The sequence below is a fragment of the Myodes glareolus genome, chromosome 3 (genome assembly GCF_982192425.1).
Source record: "Myodes glareolus chromosome 3, mMyoGla1.1, whole genome shotgun sequence".
In the NCBI taxonomy this organism is placed as follows: domain Eukaryota; kingdom Metazoa; phylum Chordata; class Mammalia; order Rodentia; family Cricetidae; genus Myodes; species Myodes glareolus.
Genome location: NC_142028.1, coordinates 87,559,025 through 87,581,501, shown reverse-complemented (window position 1 = coordinate 87,581,501; position 22,477 = coordinate 87,559,025). Strand labels below are relative to the sequence as shown.

The following is a 22,477-nucleotide window of genomic DNA, read 5'->3' as shown; positions in this document are numbered from 1 at the left end:
TAGATGAACATCTCTTGCTTATGGAGTTGTATGTGATGACCTGAAGTGTGGTGTTTATCAACGGTCAGGGTCTTGATCCTAGAACTTGACTTAGCCCTCCTGTCTGGCCAATAGTTTGGGACAGTTCCCAGGAAATGAAACTTTCAGGGCAGAGCCCTAGGATAAATTGGTTACCCTAAATAGCGTTGAACAATACAAATCAGAGGAGTTGCCTCCATGGGGCCCAGGTTATGAAGCAGTAAAGGAATGGGAGGATATGACGTCAGAAGGGCAGGACATTAGAGAAGAGGGGCTGCAGTGGATGGCTGGCAGAATGACCCGCATCTGACTAGTTAGTTGGGATGCCTTCTGAAGGAAGACATGGAAGCAAGTAGAACACTCGAAGGGAATATTCCAGAACAGGACAATTCAAGAAAGGCCAGAGAACCAGTGCTGGGCTCTAGGGGTTGCCATGAGCCAGAATACACAGGCCTTTGAGCTGTGGGAGGGACTGGGACTCCATTCTAGGACAGGATTATTGGGAGGACCAAGAGAGCCATAGTGGAATCAGAGCTGTAGTTTACGAGGATGACTGCATGCCATGTGGGAACAATGTGAGGTGGAGGAGGTGAGACAAATTAGAACCCTTGCAATAATATGGGGGGGGGGACAAAGAAAGTATCGGAAATGAGGAGAGGCGTGTGAGCAAGCCAAGGCTTAATCCCACCCAGTCATCCCCAGTCAACAAACTTCTTGAAAATTGCTTAACTTCTGTTAACCTTTCATCTTATCTATGCAGTGGGAATTAACAAATTATGGAAGATAAATGAAAATGTGTATGATTGAATGAGTGATGACCTCTACTATTTTATTATAAAAATGGAGGAATGCCACAGGAATGAACGTGTTGAATATTTCATCTCTTTAAGGCCAGTGGCTGGCCAGGAAACAGTTTGAGCAATTGATGAGGTAGAAATGTATAGAGTATGCACCACTCGGATTCTTTCTTCCAGGGTGTGTGTGTGTGTGTGTGTGTGTGTGTCCTTCTTACTTTTGATTATAGTAATGATGCCCCCCAAATGCTTAACAGTTTGTGCTCCTATACCTTGGCTGCTAAGGTTTCCTCACTTCAAAAATGACATTCCCTCCACCCCTTCCTATTCTGCTTCACCCAGATCCTAATCCATCAGTCCTGTGCAACTTTCACCAAGTCTCTCATTTCAAAAGAATCGCCACTGCTTCTTAGATGCCTAGTTCTACCCCTGGCACAAATTACCAGGTTTTCTATTATAGCTATTTTATGTGCTTTCCTGTGAAGCCAATACACTATTTTTTCTAATAAGAACATAAGGAAAATAAAGGGCAGAGACACTATTTTACCTTTGGTTTTTCTCAGCGTATGCCATCCACCAACACTGCACAGGAGGGCTGAGGAAGTACTGATGAATCAGTGTGGGCTTGTCAATTTCTGGTTAACATTACGGAAACTAGAAGAAACAGCATGTTACATGGGGAAAAGTAGATGTGAAGTCTGGCAGACTTAATAACTTAGGGGCTGAGGTATATGCTGCTCTGGGCCCTTGGGTACAACCTTTCATCCTCCACTAAATGCCATGTGGTAGATCACAGCATGAAGCAACAATCCCCCAGTTTCTGAAAGGCCAGAATTGGGGAAGCAGCTTCTCCAGGTGTGTATGGGTTAGGTCTGGGGGCAGCTGGAATTCTGGAATCTTTGGGCTTGACTTTGTTGGAGGCCATGCTTCCAAGCTCACTCCCAGGGCTGCTGTTGTTTGCCCCTCCTTACACCAGGTCCTCAATGGGTTTGTTCTGCCTATGGCAGCTAAGCATATGGTCCGACAGAAAGGGGGGCCAGGGATCTTCACCCCTAGGCTCAGATGTGACAGTCCTTTACTGTTTCCTCCTATCACACAGACCCCCTGCTCCACTGTAGGAGAGGTTATAGGTATAAGAAGGTAAGTCTCTTTTGGTTCATGTGGAGGCTGGCTACCAACCACAGGGCTGATGAGGATGTCTGCAGAGAACAGAACACTAAGAATCCTGAGATAGTCCTGCTCATGCCCCCTCTGTTACTCCCCATACTCAGCCCCGCCCCCTCCCTTCCTTGTTCTGTAAGCTTCAGCCCTCTGGAACTCACTGGTCTCCTGGCCTCTGGCCATGATGTTCCTCCGCTGCTTCTGCCATGATTTCCATTGTCTTGTGCACCCAACCTGATCTTTATGCCTTCAACCACGTTTTCTCCCTTCTCAGTACTGTGCTGTCTTCTTTCCCAATATCCCTAGATAGCATCCTGCTGGGCTTGGCCCCCAGTAGGCCTCAGGACAGGCACCTCTTCATAGCCTCAGAATAAACCACCATCCACATCAGGCCCCCCCAGAAGGATTGCCTTATGGAAACCATTTGAATTGAAGCTGTGGTTCTGGCAGTCGCTGAAAGGCTTCAGGACTGAGAGGAGCTGGCACTCGTAGGGCATATTCTCAAGCGTTAGCTTATTTACTCATATACATTTGATCACTAGGCAGTGATCACATCTCCCTGGAGCTCAGTTAACTGATCACAAAATGGGACTATGTTCCAAAATTGCTGGACTTCTTTCTCCCTCATCTTTTCTCGGTATGAAATCTTCTCTATTCTGGGATCCGTTGTTCCAACTCCATGTATTTACAGCCTGTGCAAACATGACCCCCGGAGTTTAACCTGTCTGCCCTTTAAGAGTTTGGTTACTTTTAAAAAGTTGCTTAACTTTTTTGAGGCCAGAAAAACAGCATCACTGAATAATGCATCTCAGTACTGCCAGGAACTATTACTGCCACTGTGGTTTTCAAGAGGACCTGGGATCATATTTAGTACCAAATAGTAGTCAATAAATATTGATTTCTTTCTTCTTTTCTTTCCGGCCCAAAGAAAACACATCAGAACATTTCATCTATCCAAAATCCATTGTGTTACATCTCCCTTCTCTCATGAAAATATCTGTGCCCCCAAATTTAACCATTTTTCTCACAGTGGAAAATTGTCATCGAAGAAAGAAGTATGTACTGGTCTCTAGATGCTTGAAGAGAGGTCTCATGAAGACCAACCTTGTTATATGGCATTGTGATGAAAAATTTGTATTTATTACTCCAAACCTTAGTTTTTCTGTCCTTGAAATGGGGACGGGCAGGACTTAACTGCCTTTAGAATATTAGAGGAAGTAATGTCATGATTTTAATAGAGCCCCTAAGTTAGAACACGGCACACAGTAGGTAGCTAGCAAGCATGGTGAGCATTTCTAAGGCATGCAACATTCCATTTGTTTTTTCTTAACCTAGTTTTGAATGGTCACTACTAGGGCTACCAAAATACGCCATCAGGGTATTAAGGGCCAGCCTCACTAATGAAACTCCATGCTGGTGGGCCGATTAGGATAAGATTTGGACCACCTTGTCCCTGTGCCCACATTTGTCACAGAGAGAGGCTCTCTTCTCTTTACTCATCTCACGTAGCTCATTATTTATGTACATCTCGCAGATGATCTTTGGCCTCTTTTAATTACATTTATTTTTACTGTCTTCTGTAATCCGACCATGTTTTCAATTACCCACTCAGTCATTCAGAACCCCCACCCCTTCGGCGCAAAAAAAAAAAAAAAAAGCATGTAATTTTGCCAAGTAAAAGTACCTCGAAGGTTCCTGTCCCGGTGAGGATTGCTCAGTTCAGTGTTCTGTCATCTGGTGTCTCAGAGGACTTTCAGAAGACAGGTAATTTCTCAGTTCACAGAAGATACCTGTTCTCTGCCTTCATTGTCTGTTACCTATCCAGAGGCTCAAAAATAATGTGAAATCATATGTTCTTATTTTTGCCCCAGCTTTGGCTGATAGGAGGGAATGATCCTTATAAGTGTTCATTTTTTTCAGTATTACATGTAAATCCCCTATGCCAAATCAGGAGGCTGCCTCTCCTGCCTTAGATTTCTGTTATTTTAAAGGTTTCCAATGGTTTTGAAAAATCATTTGTTAATTTTCCTGATTCATCAAATCATGCAAGACAGCAATAGGGTGACAAAAGAAGACCTGGAATGTTTCTAAGGAGATGAGCCTTTTGTTCATTAAGTAGGAACCCTTGGTCTGTATAAGTTGAGTTGAGCTGATTCTCTCTCTCTCTCTCTCTCTCTCTCTCTCTCTCTCTCTCTCTCTCTCACTACCTAATCTGAGGTCTAATCTACCAGCATCGAAAAATGAAGTCATCACAATTACAATGCCACAGAGCTATTTCTAATAAGTCCATGGCAAAGACTATTGGCTTTTTGTCCCCTGATATGTCCAGAGCACACATTCACCATCTACTTCTGACAGGTGTTCCCTGAATCACTGTGACTGGAGAGTCAGGGAGTGAGTGGGCCCTAAAGCATCCCATAGTCATCATGAATGTAAATTCTTTACTGTTGGCTGGTTGACTTACTGGTGCTATAGATGAACGACGTGAAACTGAAGACGGCAGGCCAGATTGCTAGGGCTCGGTGCACCTTCTGAAGCCCATGTTGAACTTTAATTGCCGCATCATGATGCTGCTAATAGGCGGAACCTTGGACAGGTGATCAGGTCATAATGACTGTGTCTTCATAACTAAAAGAATCTAATCTACATGGGAAGTAGAAAAAGACATGCTCTTGAGTAAATTGGGAGCATGGGGACCTTGGGGGAGGGTTGAATCAGGGAGGGGCGAGGCAGAGAAGGGAGCAGAGAAAAATGTAGAGCTCAATAAAAATCAACAAAAAAATAAAATAAAGAAAAAAGAATTATAAGATAGAGCCAGGATACTTGGGAAGCATGGTAGGCAGATCTCCAAGTTCAAAGTCAGCCTGGTCTACAGAGTGAGTTCCAGGACAGATAGAGCTGTTACACAGAGAAACTCCATCTCAAAAAATTGAAAAATTATGAAGATAATCATAAACGTCTGCACATCCTGAAAGCATATAATTTGGAATAAATCCATGTATGCTTAAAAAAAAGAATCTAGTTATTCCAGGAGTGAAGTCTTGATAACAGAAGGATTTGGTTGACATTTGTTTTCAATTATTATTGTTTTTTTGTGTATGGGTGTTTTGCCAGCATGTATATCTGTATACGACTTGCTTGCCATGGCTGGTACTTGCAGAGGCCAGCAGAGAGCATTGGATCCCCAGGAACTGGAGTTACAGATGTGAGACAGCACGTGGGTGTTGACAATGGGACTAGGGTCCTGTGAAAGAGTAGCCAGGGCCCTTAGCTGCTGAGTTAACTCTCCAGCCCTTGGCCTTCCTTCTTTCTCTGTCTCATGCATTCATTATTTCTTCCTCCATAGAGTGATGTGGCACTGAAGGCCTTTACCAGATGCAACCCGATCAGCTTGCATTTCCCAAACACACAAACTGTGAATCAACTTCCATTGGTTACATTTTTCAAAATCTGGAATATTTTACATGGCTACGGAATATAGTCTAACACAGGTCCCAAGGCAGTCACTGGCAGCAGTGAGCCTAGAATATAGATTCCCCTGACACTACGTTCTGAGCACGCTACTGCCATCCTGTGCTGAGCAATGGGTCTTGGGCCCAATACTGTAGCTGAAGACAGAGGCAGCTTGAAGCTTTTGTTTTCTAGTCTTTCTTTCCTAAAACTCTTATGTCTTCAACCTTTCTAGTAAGGAAGATGGGATGAACAGCAGAGGCATGAGGAACTCACAGTGTTCTCTATTTTTACATTAGTTATAAAATGATTGGCCCATTAGCTCAGGCTTCTTATTAACTCATATAACTTATATTCTCTATGTTAGCCACATGGCTCAGTACCTTTTGCAGTGAGGCAAAATCTTGCTTGCTCTGTGTCTAGGTCATGACTGCAGACCAAGCTTTCCTTTTCCCAGAATTCTCCTGTTCTTGTTGCCTTGCCTCTACTTCCTGCATGGTTGTCCCACTTATACTTCCTGTCTGGCTATTGGCCAGTGTTTTATTAAAGTACAATTGACAGGGTAAAAACCACTGTCCCACAGTACTTCCCAACCCCTCTTTAGAAAAAAAAAATCCCAAGAACTCTGAATCTAATAACCTTTGTTTAGCTTTTCTCCTGATCATTATCCATAACTCACTGTGTTCTTATCGCTGCTGGGAAAAATCTCAGAAAAAGGCACATGGGGTCAAAGAACAGAATAAAATCTAGAGGCAAAATAGAGCCAACCAAGAAAGACAAAAGCAATTGTCAATATGCCAATTATACAAGGCCAACTGAGACCCCTTAATGTTGCCAAACTCTTGAGACTACTATAAGGACAGTTACAGTTGGTGAAGAGTATGCTCTACCGGGTCTGGGAGCCTGACGGAGAGGGGGATTCCATGACAACCACAACATGTTCAGTAATAAGCAAGGAAGAGAAATTGTTTCTACCTTTGACTGCTCCTTGAGAAAAAATTCCCAGACTCTTTCCAAGACAATTAAACCTGAACCCTGACAATAGGAAGTTAAACTGTTTTTAAAACTGATATGCAGCGGTGGTCCTGTTTCAAGACAGAGACCATAACTTCTACCTGGGTTAATCAAAATCTAAAGAGCACATAACACATAGAACTCCATAGTTGAAGTCCATAAAGATCTAGAAATTCAGAATCACCACACCACAGCAGAGAGATCTAGAATATCCCGTTTGAAAATTCCCCCACAGTACTTCAGATGAGAAGGCAGTTTTGAGACCCTCTCCACAGGAACAATTTTGTGCAGTAGTATTATGATTTGAGCCGCAAATGTGTTAATACATATCTATTTTGGTCATATTAAACAAGGTAAAGAATAGAAAATATTAAACTAATTTTAATGATAGTCTTTAGTTAGCATACACATTAGGCTTTTGTTTTGTTTTGTCTTGTTTTGTTTTCTCATTGTTATGACTAAGTATTTGCCCAAAGCAATTGTAGGGAGGAAAGATTTATTGTGGCTCATGGTTTGAAGGAATACAGTCCACCACAGTGAGGAAGGCATGGCTGTGGAAATACAAAAGAACTGAGGAGCTAAATGCTGGTTCTCATTTTTCATTTTTCCTTTATATTCAGTCAAGTATTTTAGCACCGTAAGATGGTGCTGCTCATATTCAGGGTAGATTCTCCCTCCTCTGTTAATCCTCTCTGGAAAGACTCCACAACATGCCCCAAAGTATGCCTTAATAATATCCTAGGTATTGCTTAATCCAACTAGGTTGATGATCAGAATTAACCATTACAACACATGCATCAGCAAGTTATCATTTTAAGATGAGATCAACAGATACTATCACTGCTTAGTTTTTCCCACACTCTAAGATCGTCATCTCAAATCCTTGAGCCCTGGTGTGAAGGACATTGGATGGAGATCAGTGATAGAATATTAACTCAGTAGGCACAAGGCACAGGATTCAATACATACCACCCACAAAAAAATTTAAAAGAAATGGAGAGAGGGACAGACCCTGTATGGCTCAACCTCCTTCTGTGCCTCTATGATAAAGTCTGGGTGTCTTCTCTCACTCTCTACTGTGTATTTTGAGATGGGATCTCTGAACTGGAAGCTCACTATCTGGGTTAGACTACCTGGTCAGTAAGCTTCTGAGACACATCTGTCTCACCCAACTGGGAACCAGGGTTATAGAGGCGCACTTCTGTGCTTGGATTTTGATGGCTACTGAAGAGCATCGTGCTTGTGTGAAAAGCGCCTTACCAACTGCACTATCTCCCAGCTCCGGAACTCTGTAGAACTTAATTTGTACATTTACATTGCAATTAATAAAAGTCTATGGTCCAGGCTGTGATGGTTACATGCCTTTAATTCCAGCACTCAGGAGAGAGAGACAGGAGGATCTCTGTGAGTTTGAAACCAGCCTGGTCTATAGAGCAAGTTTCAGAATAGGCTCCAAAACTACAGAGAAACCTGGCTCAATAAACCAAAATTAAAAATTAATTTAAATTTTTAAATTTTTTAAAAAAGCCTTACGAGCACAGACATAGAAGCATTGGACCCTGTGATGAGCTATTAGGAGAAGGTAAGGATCCAGGCTCAATCTTGGAGGCATAAGGCCTCATAGGTGGTGAGAAGGAGCTTAGGTCTCTTCCATTGTGGCCAGTTGGTTTCTCCTATGCTTTCTAGTGTCTAGCGAATTGTTTGTTTGTTTATCTTTGCTCTCATAAGCCTACCACTGGGTTTTAAGAGAAAGTCTTTAAATTCATTGTTTGTTTCAGAATCTCCGAAGCCTCCCGGACACATTAGCTTTCTAGGCTTGTTGAGACACCACCTCAGGGCAGGATGACGATGTGGCCTCTTTGTGTTGGGAACAGAACAGTAATTAGGGAGGCCTTCCCTGACACTGGGAGTCTGCCCAGCATATGCTTCCCCAGATTAATTTCAACTTCAGATTTTGTCAGTGTCCTTCCCAGCCTCACTGTGGGTGCATTAGATGCATTTTTAAGACAATAATAAAACCGATTCGAATGATCCCATCTGTTAAAAATTCCTTTCACAGAAATCTGTCCCGTTTTCTTGGCACTCGATGTCTGGCAAAATTTGTAATGGATTGGTCGAGGGATTTGTCACTGGCTTACCATCAAATTTAGCAACCAACTGTTCCAAGCCAGGGTCGCGGTGTATTCTGTGATGTGGTGGGACACTCACTGAGCCACTAATTGCAGTGCTGAAAGGCAGCAGGAGAGGGAAGCGAGGACATGCGGAAGTGGATTTGGTGCCTGCAAAGGAAAGCCCGGTCTAGAAGGCAGGCAGTAGGATGGAGGCAACAACTCGTGAACCTCAGATTTCCAACCCAGAATCCCAAATCCCCCAGAAGCACTTCAGATTGTGTCTTCGCGTCCCTAAACCGAGCAAAGTAGAGCCGTGATTATCAGTTCTATCCTTTGGATTTTGTCACAATATTGCACTGTAATAAAAGGGTTTCTGTGAACTCCCAAAGCTTGGGGAAGTGATGCAGATGACGCAACCTGAGAGCTAAGCATTGCCATCAGTATCGAACATCTAGTAAGACAGTCGCATTAAGACCACAGGTTTCAGCCTGCTCTTGTGCCTCACGCCTGTCACCTCAGGACTCAGGAGCTAAGGCGAGAGAACTGAGTTTGAGGTTATCCTGGGCTAAGCAGGAAGGTCTAGGCTAGCATGAACCGCATAGCAAGACCCTGTCACAAATAATGGATTCCATGAAGTAGCAACTGCCAGTCATTAGATAGGTCCACTGGGGGATGAATCTAGAATATTCTTTACTTAGTTACTAATATATTCATTCCTCAAATATTTTCTACCTGCCATGACCTAGATACAGTGCCAGTTCCTAGAAATATAGCTGTTATTAAGTTCCCTATCCTCGTGTGATTTATATTATTGGAGGAAAGTCAGACAAGAAACTGAGATACAAGTAAGTAAATAAAATTTTTATTGCTTGAGATCAGGAAGCTGGTGTAGTGACAGAAACGGTGCAGGAGGAGAGCTGCTTCAGGAAGGGGGTGGCTTAGCAGGTGTCCTTAAGCTAAACCCTGATGACAGCCCAGGGACCAGCTTTCTCAGAAGATAACACAGTTGGTACAAATAGCTGTGGCGATGCCCTGGATTATCGGGAACTTAGCTGACTGTAAAGAATGAACAGAGTGAGCTTCCATTAGCTGAGTTTGTACCACGGGGGAAATTCCACTTATTCAAAGCCGTCTGGAAGCCATGGTGTTCTCTAAATACAATGTACAGAATGTCAAATGTCATTGACATTTTTCAAAGGTCATTTCCAGCAGCAGATGCCAGTAGTAGGAAAATGGTAGCAAGCAGAATTTTTTTCCTTGATTGCCAGGTAGGGTTTTTGTTTGTTTGTTTGGTTGGTTTGGTTTGGTTTCTTCAACAAGATATGCAATGAGGACCACAAAAGGGTCCTGTACTCAGAGGGACCTGGGGTGAAACTCGAGGACTTGAGTCACCCTGCAGGATCCTCTGAGCTGGGAAACTTGGAGTTCAAGGTCAAGTGGGACAGGAGCCACACCAGGGTCCACTTAAGTGCAGAACTGGTCCTGCAATATAGAGCAAGTTTAAGCTCACAAGCTGATGTGTGTGAAGCCCTTGGGAAGCAGGGTCTGTAGAAACAAGAAGGGACCAGCCTCACCCTTGGAATGGGAGCTGCAACATGTTTTAATCCACCTTGAGAAGTGACTCCATGCTGGCAGCCAGCACAGACCCACATCAAATCCACTTTCCCCACAAATTGCATCCACATTTTTGCAATTTGGTGTGTATTGATTTTCTCTGAGGGACCTCTTGTTGAGTTATTTAACTGCCACCATTGCAAAGGGCAGCAAGTAATTTCCAGCACGGACCCACTTCTTCAGAGAAACTCCAGGCTAGGCCAGTCCTATAATTTTATTTCAGCGCACTGTGCATGATTGCATTATCCAAATCTGGGCGTTCCTGCAGAATGAATGGTTCAACGACAAGGGTAGAAAAAGTACTTGATCTTCTTTCTTTGCTCCCTCAAAAAATATTCATCAGCCAGGAGGAAAGTAAGGAGGGGAGTCTGGGAGGAAAGGAAGTGAAGGCAAGTCGTCCTTTATGCTCCTACTTTGAAGCAAGGGTGGACTGGGCAGTATGCTCCAGATTTATAGTCCCACTGGCTCCCTGGATTTTATGTTGGCTTTCCTGAAATCCAGTCACCTTCCTTAAAGGATGATGAGAAACCTCCCTGCACATCTGAAGCTGTGTCTTCCTTCCTTCCTTCCTTCCTCCCTCCCTCCCTCCCTTCCTTCCCTTCCCTTCCTTCCTCTTTCCCTTCCTCCCTCCCTACCTCTCTCCCTTCCTCTTCTCTCCCTTCCTCTCTCGCTACCTTTGTCTCTCTCTGGTCCCTGAAATTTCATTGATAAAAGGGTCCATGGGGATCCCTAGTTTTCCCTTTTATAAAGTTATTGGTGAGGTTTTTCTACACAGGTATTATGCCCACCTTATTGTTGGCATTGGTTGCCAGGAAACGGAAAGATATATGCCATTTAAAGGTTAGGTAATTGTTTTGATTGAGTGTGATCTACATATACATAAACCCGTATGTACATACACATACCTGTTATGAATTTTTCTTCCATTTTTAAGTTAGTTAATTAAGGCACAGTATTACTGTGGAGTTTAGGCTGAACTTGAACACGGGATCCTCTTGTCTCAGCATACCCTAGTAGGATTACAAGCATACACCCTCCCGCTCAACTATACAGCCTGTTTATAGTCACATATCTCCAGTACTAATTTTCTCTCTTTATATTGTCTTATTATGAATTTACCATTGAAGTTGCCCCAAATTTTTTGGAACCCATTGAGAAGCGATAATTAAATTTTCATGCTTTGATTGAGAAAATACTACACCAAGTTTCAGAAGAACTTTGTATAAGGACACATAGACTCTAGATGACTGTAAGGAATGCTGAAGTTTCCACATAGGAGAGAAGGTCTGCCCTCTGAAACGTGCCATCAACTGTGGTGGGGGTGGGTCCAAGGGTGTGGGTACCACAACTATAGGCCTGCTAGGAAGAGGATGGATCAGAGAGAAATGTGCATATATGTGTGTGTGTACATATTCATACACATATATGCATGCAAGTATATATGTATATGTGTTTATAAATACATATATATGTATATATGAACATTTAAAAATTTTTGTGTACATGTGTGTGTGTGTGCCTACATGTAAGGTCAGACGTCAGTGGGAAAAAAATGTCAGTTCCCTGAAGCTGGAGTTGCAGGTAGTTGTGGACCGCCCAAAATGAATGGTAGGAGCCAAACTCTGCAAGAGCAGCAAGAACTTTCAAGTGCAGGACCATCTCTCTAATCCCGAGTGGCAGCGCCTTGATCGTATGCAAGAGCTTGTTCTCTGGAGCCAGAAAATCTGGATTAGAATCCCAGCTCCGTCCCATATAAAGTATCTACAATTTTTGGTCAAAATTATAAGATATTTATGGCTCTTTTTTTGTACCTGTCAAATGGGAATGGTGGCAAATACTGTCAATGATTTTGGGATCAAATGAGCTAATGTTTACATGGTATGGAAGTGATCTGTGTATTCTAAACACTCAATTGATGTTAACTGCCGTTGTAAGGCACTTGGCCTGTGTCCTCTTAGCCGCCCCTTCATAATTCAATGAATTGGACACTGTTATTCCCTTTTACATGGAGTTTGGTGACACTGAGTCCCAGCGTCAGGATGCTCAGATTTCAACACAAAGCTGTTTCCTCCAACGTCCTGATACCCTTATTACATTTGACACATGGAGTAGATAGAAAATTCCCTGTTGAGGCCTACAGATAGAAGCAAGTTTCGGTAGTGATTCCTGCACTCCAGAATTATCTGTGAATGTTTTATGTCAGTCACGTGACGGAGGTAAGGTTCCTTCCAGGCTTTGTCCTCAAGTGGCTTCTAAACTAGTGGGGAAAGTAAATAAAGCAGAACGCTGTACGGTGTGGAAGTTGCTAGATCCAGACGCAGTGAGTGACAAGGGAATACAGAGAAAGGCATCTGATTCGACAAGAGTCAGAAGCTGGAAGGACTGCGATTGGTTGAGAACACTTTCACTGTCTTTTGGGCTCATTGGAAGACCTAGTGTGGTTCAGGGGAGGTGGCAGAGCGGCAATCCTTCCTCTTTAAGCACCTCCTTCCTTAGGCACTGTCAGTCAGCCATTTCCCCGCCCCAGCCTCCTCCCTGAACCCAGCCGCCTCAGGAAAGCCTTCAGTGAATCCTCACTGACATTATGTTAAACCCAGGAGCTCATATCTAAGAGCCAAACAATTACATTATTAAGAATTTTTTGCAAGCCTGTTGCTGAACAGCCATTACTAAAACCAACATTATGCGAAACTACATGGAAATAAATGACGTAGAAGACAAAGGTGGTTAACACCCCAAATGCACAGCGTCCTTCTTGTCTGACGACTGCGCTCTGTGTTCTTAGCTCCTCTCCCACGTGTAGCTAGCTGGTGGGCAGGCTGCCCAGGGGTGTGTGGCCGCACCTCCCTCCCCAGCTCCACATTCGGCATCATGTTGCTGACTGGCTGAAACCAGCTGTGCTAGAATCACTTACAATACAGAAATGAGCAAAGGTCACCAATCAGGGCCTTATCTGCCCATAGAGCTGATGGTTAAATGCCATCTCACGCTCTCCTCCCTGCTGATAGTTCACTTAACACCGCGTTATACGTTCTCCTCGGATTCGTTCATGCCATCCCAATTGCCTCATGCGGTTGGCCTAGAATATTTTCCTGCCTTGCCTAGTACTTTCTTTGATGGTGGCTGTACTAACCTTGATTTAAAACTGTGTCACTTAGCTCACTGAGTTTGGAGGGATTGGGATTGACTTGACAGTGGTGGCCAACTCCTCTCCTACTTTCGTGGTGTGGAAGACCAAGACCAGCGAAATGTTCTCGAGGCATCAGGAGCCAGAGGAGCTTGGGTTTGAACGTGGGACCCAGGACCTCTACCTCAGCTGTTTCCTGCAGCAAGCATTCTCTGCGGTCCTCTGTGGTGTTTTTAATGCCTTCCCTGTATCTTTTAATTGGATTGCAGTGCACTAAACAGTTGAAAAGAATTCAGCGCAAGCTGCCAGGCTCTCTCTTAATGAACATTCTGGGTGTCATTGTTTGCCAAGAAAGCCATTCATTGGATGGAAATCAGGAGATTGAATGAAGAAATAATTTTTTTTTATTCTTACAATGCAAATGCCGGCTCCTCTGTGTAATGGCCCTATCTCGTCCCAGTCATGTGTAGATAGGTTTCCAGCACTGAAATGGTTAATGAAGAGCTCTCCACAAATTCCATATTGAACTTCACACCATTGCATTACATATCATATAATGTGCAGAATCCTACAGGGTTCCATTATGAGCTAAATTTCCATGAATCCTTTTCCTTAGATGTGCAGATGGCGTGTGTTCTGTCCATCAAATCTATATTTGTGCACAAGCCCGTCATAATGATATGCAGCAGGGAAACTAGAGAGAGATGGCTCCCTCTGTGCCACAGTTGACATATCATAACATAGCAGAATCCAGAGAAACAGGAACACAGACTCCTTGTCTCTTCTTTGATAATGTGAGAAAGCTGAGACCCAGAGAGGCTAACACATCCACTATCACACAGTGAGATTCTTAGAAAGTCAATTTTAATACACAGTAATACTCTCAAGTTTGTTGAACCCAACAGAGAGTTGCTTTCCTAAAACCTCATCCCCAGAATGCTTCTCTCTGACCTCCAATTACTGCATGCACATCAGAGTGTAACATAATGGATCTACGGCATTCTCCAATAGTCTGTGAAAGTTGTGAACATAAGGGGCTGTGTTCATTGCTCACTGCCTCCTAGCAACTGACAAGGGTAATTATACAATAGATGCCCTGTACATTCACACACACGGAGTAGTAAATGTGTATTGAATATGTAAGTAGTGGTATGTCCGCTTCTTGGAAACACATAGGGGAAACAGAGTTAGAGATTCATAAACATTCTCTAGGCTTAATGAACAAGAAAGAGCGAGTTGCAATCACAAACACAGTTTACGGTTCTCACTTCATCTTGTAACGTTTTCCTGGGAGCAGTAACCTGAACTCTAGCATCACTGAGTCTGGACTTTGCTCATGGTCAAGGCTGCTGTGCCTTCCCAGTGAAGGATGCTTTCTAAGTGACGTGATCATTTCAAGAGGTCTGTCCATGTCTAGCAACAATGTTTGCCTTGTGCCCACTTTGTTGGACAGTTGTACAGTGTTGAGGTGGGTTTCTTACTTTTAGGTGTGTACTATATAGCTCTCCTTCATTCTTTACTTTGAATGTGTCCAGGGTTTCTCTGTGTTGCTTTGAAGCCTGTCCTGGAACTAGCTCTTATAGACCAGGCTGACCTCAAACTCACAGAGATCTGCCTCCCTCTGCCTCCCGAGTGCCAGGATTAAAGATGTGCACCACCACCACCCGGCTAAAGTATATTTCTTAATGAGGTAAATTTAGTCTTGTCTCATTATCCAGTCAGAAATCTGTTCTTCTTAGATGTCATTTGTTATTTAATTCCAATATGAAATCTTTTCTGTTTACATTTAATGTATTTAAGGTAGCGATTGATTCAGATCCCTTAGCTCTTATTCCCTGTGGTGTTTTCCATTGGGTCGCTTAGTACTCTTTCAGTATCTCATCTTATCCTCTTTATTGAGTTTGTCCGTGCTTTTGTGCTAATTTTTACAGCTTGCTATATAAATTACTTCTGCACCTTGTATATGGGTTCTCCTTTCCACCGATACGACGCTCACACAGCTAGTGAGTGATGGCAGAGCTCTAGAACTCAGTTTCTGTCACCCCTCATCTTGCTCTGTTGTCCCATGTTTTCCTTTTCTGTTAGAGAATTTATAACACGTTCTCATTATTTTGCCTTTAAGGTATCAATAGACCTTTAGAGAAGTGTGTGTGTGTGTGTGTGTGTGTGTGTGTGTGTTTCTAATGTGTCTCCCTCTAGCTTCATTTTCCTCCACCTGAAGAACTTTGAAAATCTGAAATCTGTAATATTACCAAATTCAAAAAATTGAGCATAAAATCATCTTACAGAGGTTTTGGATTTTAAAGAATTTCAAATTTTCAGATTAGGGATAGTTAACTGGTAGAAGTCCACTCAAACATTGCAAAACTTGGAAACTTCAAAAACTGAAATTTTCTTGCCTCAAGAATTGCAGATAAAGGATACTAAGCTCATATTGTCATTCTGCTAACAACAATGAGTCTCCATTTTTATTTATCCACGTGTGTTTATTTTCTCCCTTTTGAAAGTCACTGAAATAGAGGGTTTAGATTGACACTCATAGTATCTGCTGCCTTCCCATGGAGAGCCTGCTGTCAATCTCATGATGTTTCCTACTTACATAATATGAGATCATCTCTACCATTTGAATATTTTCCTTTTCAATCTGGTTTTCAGTAATTCAGGTATGAGGTGCCTATGAGCACTACTCTTTGTAATTACTCCACTAGAGTGTACTGAGCTCTTGGACTAATGGTCTGGCTTCTGTAAAATTCAAATTTGAAAAAGGCTGATGCTGATGATTCTTTTGAAAGCAATTCTATCCCATTCAGTCTCTCTTCTCACCCCGAGGCAACAATTACAGAATTGTGAGTGACTGAATGATTTGTTCCCCAGATCACTTAGACTTCCTTAATTTATTCTCCAAATATTTTGCCTTAATTTCAGATTTCTACTGATATTTCTTCAAGTTTACCAGTACTTTCTTCTGGTATGTTCATCCTATTGCTGATCTCACATATGGATTTTTGAAATCCTTGTTCACATTTTTCACCTTTAAGGTTCGTATTTGCTTCTTGTAGTTTTCAAATTTCTCTTAAAATATCCCATCTTTTCTCTTTTTGTGTCTAACATTTTATGTAAATTAAGATATTTGTTATAGGCACTTTAAATTTTTTTCTTTTTCCTTTATTCTTTTTCTCTTCTTCTCCTCCTTCTTCATTGCCTTTTCCTTTTCTTTCTGTTTTTTTGAGACATGGTTTCTCTGTGTAGCCCTGGCTGTGTTGGAACTCTCTCTGTAGCCCAGGCTGGCCTCACACTCTCAGAGACCCACCTGCCTCTGCCTCTCAAGTGTTGGAATTCAAGGTGTGCACCACCACGGCACAGCTCACATTTAGCGTCATCTCTGTACCAGATTTCTCTGCTTGATTGTCCTTACGCCGATAAATCGAATCACACGTCTCTATAGATCTTGATTATTTTATGAGGAAGATTGCAGGGAGAGATGGTGACATGTGTGTTCTGATAGCATCCAGATCTAGACCCAATATGTAAGTGCAAGTTTGTCAAATGCTTCTGTTCTCCCTCACCCACAGTAAGACTGCCCCTCTTTACCAGAAAAGTTCTCACTCCTCATTTGCTTTGTCCTGAACAGCTAATCCCAAGTAGAAAAACATAGAATTGTTACTAATCTTTATGTCCCTTCAATTATTTAGGACCCAGGACATTTCACAGTGCAAATTAATGTATGTTAAATTTGAAACCAAGTGCAAAAACAGACAGGAAATTCTGTGTGTTTAGAAGTTCATACATCTAGTAGGAGTCCACGAGTTGAACAAATGCTCACTGAAGAGCCTTAGTTGAAACTGACTGGAGAGTTACAAGCATTGCCATGTTGGCTGGTAAGCAGATTTCCTTCTTCTACAAAAGAATTAAGTATGAAATACAAACCACTACAGTCTCTCTCCTTCTCCCTCTCCATCTGTCTCTGTCTCTGTCTCTGTCTCTGTCTCTCTCTCTCTCTCTCTCTCTCTCTCTCTGTCACACACACACACACACACACACACACAACTTTTCTGTAGAAGGTTTGGTGTAATCTGATCACGAAAAATGTAGCACAGTTAAAAGTAGTGCAATGTGATCATCTTTAATAGAAATCTGCCAGTTCACCAAGGAGAGACAGGATCCAGGCAGAAAGTCTCACATCTGGATGAGGAAATGCTCTGCAAGGGTACATCTTGGACAGATTCAAGGGTATAGTGGAAAGAGTCCTTGATTTAAATACAGGGTACCTAACACTTTACGTCTTAGCTTATTACACAGAAATTTGAAAAATAATCAGTCTGTATAAGCAAGAAGAGTGCTATATGGGATCTTGTTTATAAGGTGATGGCTTTTAAAGGGCATGTATATTAGATACCCCAAATATGGACAAGGTAATTAGCAACCAAAATTGCTTGCTCTCCCCTAAAGATCATAGCCCCTGCTTGTAAATAAGTTAGTGAGAAGCATCAAACTGTACTTAAGTACATTTTAATATATAAGCTGCTGTACAGAGTCAGTGTTATTTGTAATTATATAAATGTGATAAGGCCTGTCATGGTAGATGCCAAGTTTTCTAAGAACATAGTGTGTATGATTCTTACCTGCCACTATCTCTGCAGTGGTAGATGAGCAATGACCACTTTCTGACCGGTAAATGAAATTTAGCTACAATTTCTGCCAATCAGAGCTCCCCATACTCATGGCTTCAGAAATTCTCTACATCCTTCAGGCACTAGCTTATTTAACTGAGTGTAACATTTAACTCAAAATCAATCTAGAGGTTCACAGACCTTTCTGTGAGGAGCTCATGCCCTACTTTTCAGTTGGAAAACTCAGCCCTCTCAAATACTTCAGAAGTCTTTAATATTGTAGTTCTTCCAAAATTTCATGAAACCAGTATCTAACTTGGTCTCTCATTTCTTTAGATATAAGAAGTCCCCTATTTAAAACAGCCAGCAGTTTGAAAGACTGCTTCCCCCAAGTTTCATTTCTTCAAAGACTGCTCTTTGTAACATTGTGGGGTGGGAGAGGACTGGAGAAATGGATCTGTGGATACAAGCACTTCCCGTGCAAGCATGGGTCATGAGATATGATCCCCCAGAACCCACATAAAACCTGAATGTGATGTGAGACACCCTGTCTTGAACAAGGTGAAAAGTGAGAGCCAACACTCCAGGTTGCCTTCTGATAGTCACATGTGTGCCATGACATGTTCATGCCTGCGGTGACATACAGTGATTTGCACACTTATATGTGTGCATGCACATGCACACACACATTAACATACCTCATAAGTAAGTACCATGTGGATGATTTAAAACAGTTATGTGCAATAGCATCTGTCCCCAAGTTTTAGTCTCCCAGTGGAACAAATTTCTATTCTTTTAGTTGTTTTTTCTCTATGGTATAGATTTTAATATAATATAAAAATATAGTATAATCACACAGCAGGGGAAGCCAGACGACAGAGACCGAGGTCATTTGTTTTTGTTTTTATTACCGGCATGGACATTTTCAATTCCTGAGATGGCTAAGAGAGGTGATGGACTAGCTGTTCATCAAAGCCTCTCAGTGACATGTTCCCTACTGTCCTCTGGCTTCCCCTGCTGTGTGATTCTTACAACCTAGGTCTCACTTCGGTCACCACAATGTGTTCAGCTGCCCCCATTCATGCTTATTCTAGGGCCTTTAACAAGCACAACCATTTCTGTTTGAAGGAACTTGAGTCAAGACTCAAGAAAAGTTACAGAACAATATAGAATTCCAGATTTTTATAAGAAAGAATAATTCATGTTTAGTTTTCTGTTTTGTATATGACATTTAATGTTATATAATGTTTTTATATATATAAATGTAACTCAAACATAAAAAATATAGTATAATATAGCATAATAATTTATATTTGTATTTCTTGATTATGCATTTTTGCTATTGGTCTAGTAATTGAAAATGTAGTCTTCTTACATCCCATGTCCACTTCTCCTTTCTTAGGTTCTCAGTAAGCTTGTCCAGACGTATATCACTAGTTTATCTTACTTTACTTTACTGTTGTCATTGATTACTTTAGGGCCCTTTTCCTGCCTAGTGAAGACGGTGGTTCCCTGGGATTGATATGTGCTTCCTCTTTTCCGTTTGCTTAGCTTTCTGTGTCTCTCGCTCCTTTCCCCGCCCCCCCCCCCCAATGTTTCAGCAGGATCTCTCAAGCACTTCTAGTAAGTTTCCAGGGATGACACACTGTTCCTAACTCCCCTCAGCTCTTTGTGTTCCCAGTGCTTTCATTCCTGATGACTCCCACCCACTTCTTGTTCTACTAAGGATTCGATGAATCAGTTTGGTTCATGGCTATGGGCGCTGGAATTTTCCATTAGCTTTCTTCTACACAGAGCTTTCTGCTGCCTTGGTTATAATTATATAAAATATCATATATATATGTATATGTATGTATATATATGAACAAATATATTTACATATATGCTTGTTTTGTTGTCTTTCTTTTTAAGAAGCTTGTATGCCTGCATCTGGGACTGTATGTACAAGCATCAAGGCTTTTGAATAGTCCTGGGAAGTTTAGGAATACCTTATTCTAGTTTTGTGCTTGATTGACCATTTGGATGGTTATTAGATTTCAGGTTAAAATTCATGCTCTGAAATAGTGCCTCATTGATTCCTGGCAGCTGGTGGTGCCCGTGCCCTGGTCTTTCTGTATCCTTCGTGCATGACTAATTTTTGTCCGACAGGTCTGTTTTGTGCTGTGTTATGACTAAGTTCCTAGGGTTGGGGGTCTTAGTCCAATTTTTCTGAAGTTTCACAGTAACGGGCTTTGTTGGATGCCTTCTCTCCTAGTTATCCAAGGCTTGATATTGGATACTTCGTAGCTGCTCTTAACTGAGAAACTCCTGTGTTTTCTTTTTGTTATAATAATCTGCAAGAAAATTTGCCTGCTAGCTTTTCTTCTGTCTCCCTCTTGCTGTATCACCTCTAATTCCTGAGCTGATCCTCTGATATCCCAGTCTTTGCCTTTAAAAAAACAAACAAACAAAAAAAAACCCTAGGATGTTTATTGCAAAGGTAAACCCTGATCCTTGAGTTGGTCTTATCGGTAGGATTTCTGGTATCGAGCACGGGCACCAGGACCTCCAAACTTTTTGGATTCACAGTGCCGAGGATCAGTTACAAGCAGGTTCCGATCATACTGGACGAGGATATCTTTGATCTCCTTCTTAGAGGCCTCATCCACATACTTTTGGTAATAGGCCACCAGGGCTTTGAAGATGGACTGTCTGATAGCATAAATTTGGGCCACATGACCACCACCCTTCACACGGACCCAGATATCCACACCGGCGGATCGCTCCTTGCCCAGCAGCAGAACAGGCTCCAGTAACTTGGACTGTAGCGTGCGCGGCTCGATCATCTCCAGGGGACGTCCGTTCACCTTGATGAGCCGAAGATTTGCGTGGCCTGCCGCAGCCCCTTGGCCGGCATAGCTGCGAGTGTGAACACGAGGTCCTCACCGTGCTGCGCCGCCACCGGAAAAGCCAGTCTTTGCCTTTTATTGCCATCCCTTGGACCTTTTTTTTTTTCTTGTCCCATGATGCTTCCTAAATTTCATCCTCCACCACTTCCACCAGTATGGGTTTTTTGATCTGAGGAAGTACTCTCTTCTTGTCTGTGCGTGTGATTAAAACTCTTTTAAAGGCCTTTTTATCCATGGTCCCCACAATTTCTTCTCCTTCCTTTATTATGTTTTCTGTTTAGAGTGGGGTGAGAACTTGCTGGAGGTTTTCCTTAACATCTAGTACTCATCAGCTGTTTGCTAATATACAAGTGTGAAACAATTAAAAGCTGATTGAGAAGTAGTTAGGTTTAGTTGGAGAAGAAGAGAGGAAACTTATAAACAGGCTCCCTCAGAAGCCAACTCGCCCACTGATAGTGACACCCACCCTTCTCTTCCTCTTGTGTACTGACGTGCGTTCATTCATATTCTCTCTGAAACAATCTCCTCCTCTATTAAAGGAATGGAGAGCTACACAGCAGAAAAAAATAACGATATCTTAAATTTTGCAGGCAAATGGATGGAGTTAGAAAACATCATTTTGAGTGAGGTAACCCCGATACAGAAAGACAGTTATCACATGTACTCACTCGTAAGTGGTTTTTAAACATAAAGCAAAGTAAAACAGCCTACAAATCACAATCCCAGAGAACTTAGACAACAATGAGGACCCTAAGAGAGACAAACATGGATCTGATCAACATGGGAAGTAGAAAAAGACAAGATCTCCTGAGTAAATTGGGAGCATGGGGACCTTAGGAGAGGGTTGAAGGGGAGAGGAAAGGTATGGAGGGGAGCAGAGAGAAATCTAGAGCTCTATAAAAAAAAAGAACAATTAGAATTCATGCTATACAGAATACTGTCCATTCTACATAGGCAGTTTTAGAAGCGTCCACAGAGGATGCCAAAGAGAGAGAACTGGGCTTCCAGACAGATCCTATTCAAATTGATGCTTCTAAGACCACAGGGCAGCTGATACCACAGCAAGGGCTGTCCCTAGGTGGCATATGGCTCTGATGAAAGAACAGCATGTAAGAATCTGACGAGAATTTTTTTTGTTTTGGGAACCTTGCAACAACCTTTGGTGGTACTCTCAGCTCCTTGTGTCGGGTACCTTAAGGTGGCAGTGTTTCTTTGAGGACACCAGAGCAGAGGTTCCCAGACTAGTGTGTGCACAAGAATGCCCCTAGAAGGGTCACCCAAGCACAGATTGTTCCTCCCCAGTGTCAGTCAACAGGTCAGGTATACTAGGCTCCCAAATGTGTGTCCCCATCAGGTCCCAGGGATAGGAGTGGGGAGCAGATACAGAGCATCTAGGGACTGGCCTTTCTGTCTTTGTTTTCCAAGACTGTATTTCTCTGTGTATCCTTGACTCACTCTGTGGACCAGGCTTCAGAGATCCACCTGCCTCTGCTTCCCAAGTGCTGGAATTAAAGTTATGCACAGCTGCCACTACTGATGTGGGACGTCCTTCTGTATATGTGTTGCCTTTATGGTTAATGAATAAAGAAACTGCTATAAGCCCACAGCAGGACAGAACAGAGCTAGGTGAGGGGAAAAACTAAACTGAATTCTGGGAGAAAGAAGGCAGAGTAAGGAAGATGCTATGTAG

The 22,477-nt window shown here is 42.4% G+C and overlaps 1 protein-coding gene and 1 pseudogene across 3 annotated transcripts in view; one reads left to right on the top strand and one right to left on the bottom strand.

The window, feature by feature from the left end:
* The window catches only part of Dab1 (DAB adaptor protein 1), a 1,122,840-nt gene that overhangs the window by 624,772 nt on the left and 475,591 nt on the right, over positions 1-22,477 (top strand). The gene's annotated exons all lie outside the window — the stretch shown is intronic.
* Positions 20,353-20,903, bottom strand: LOC125412677 (small ribosomal subunit protein uS9 pseudogene; annotated as a pseudogene).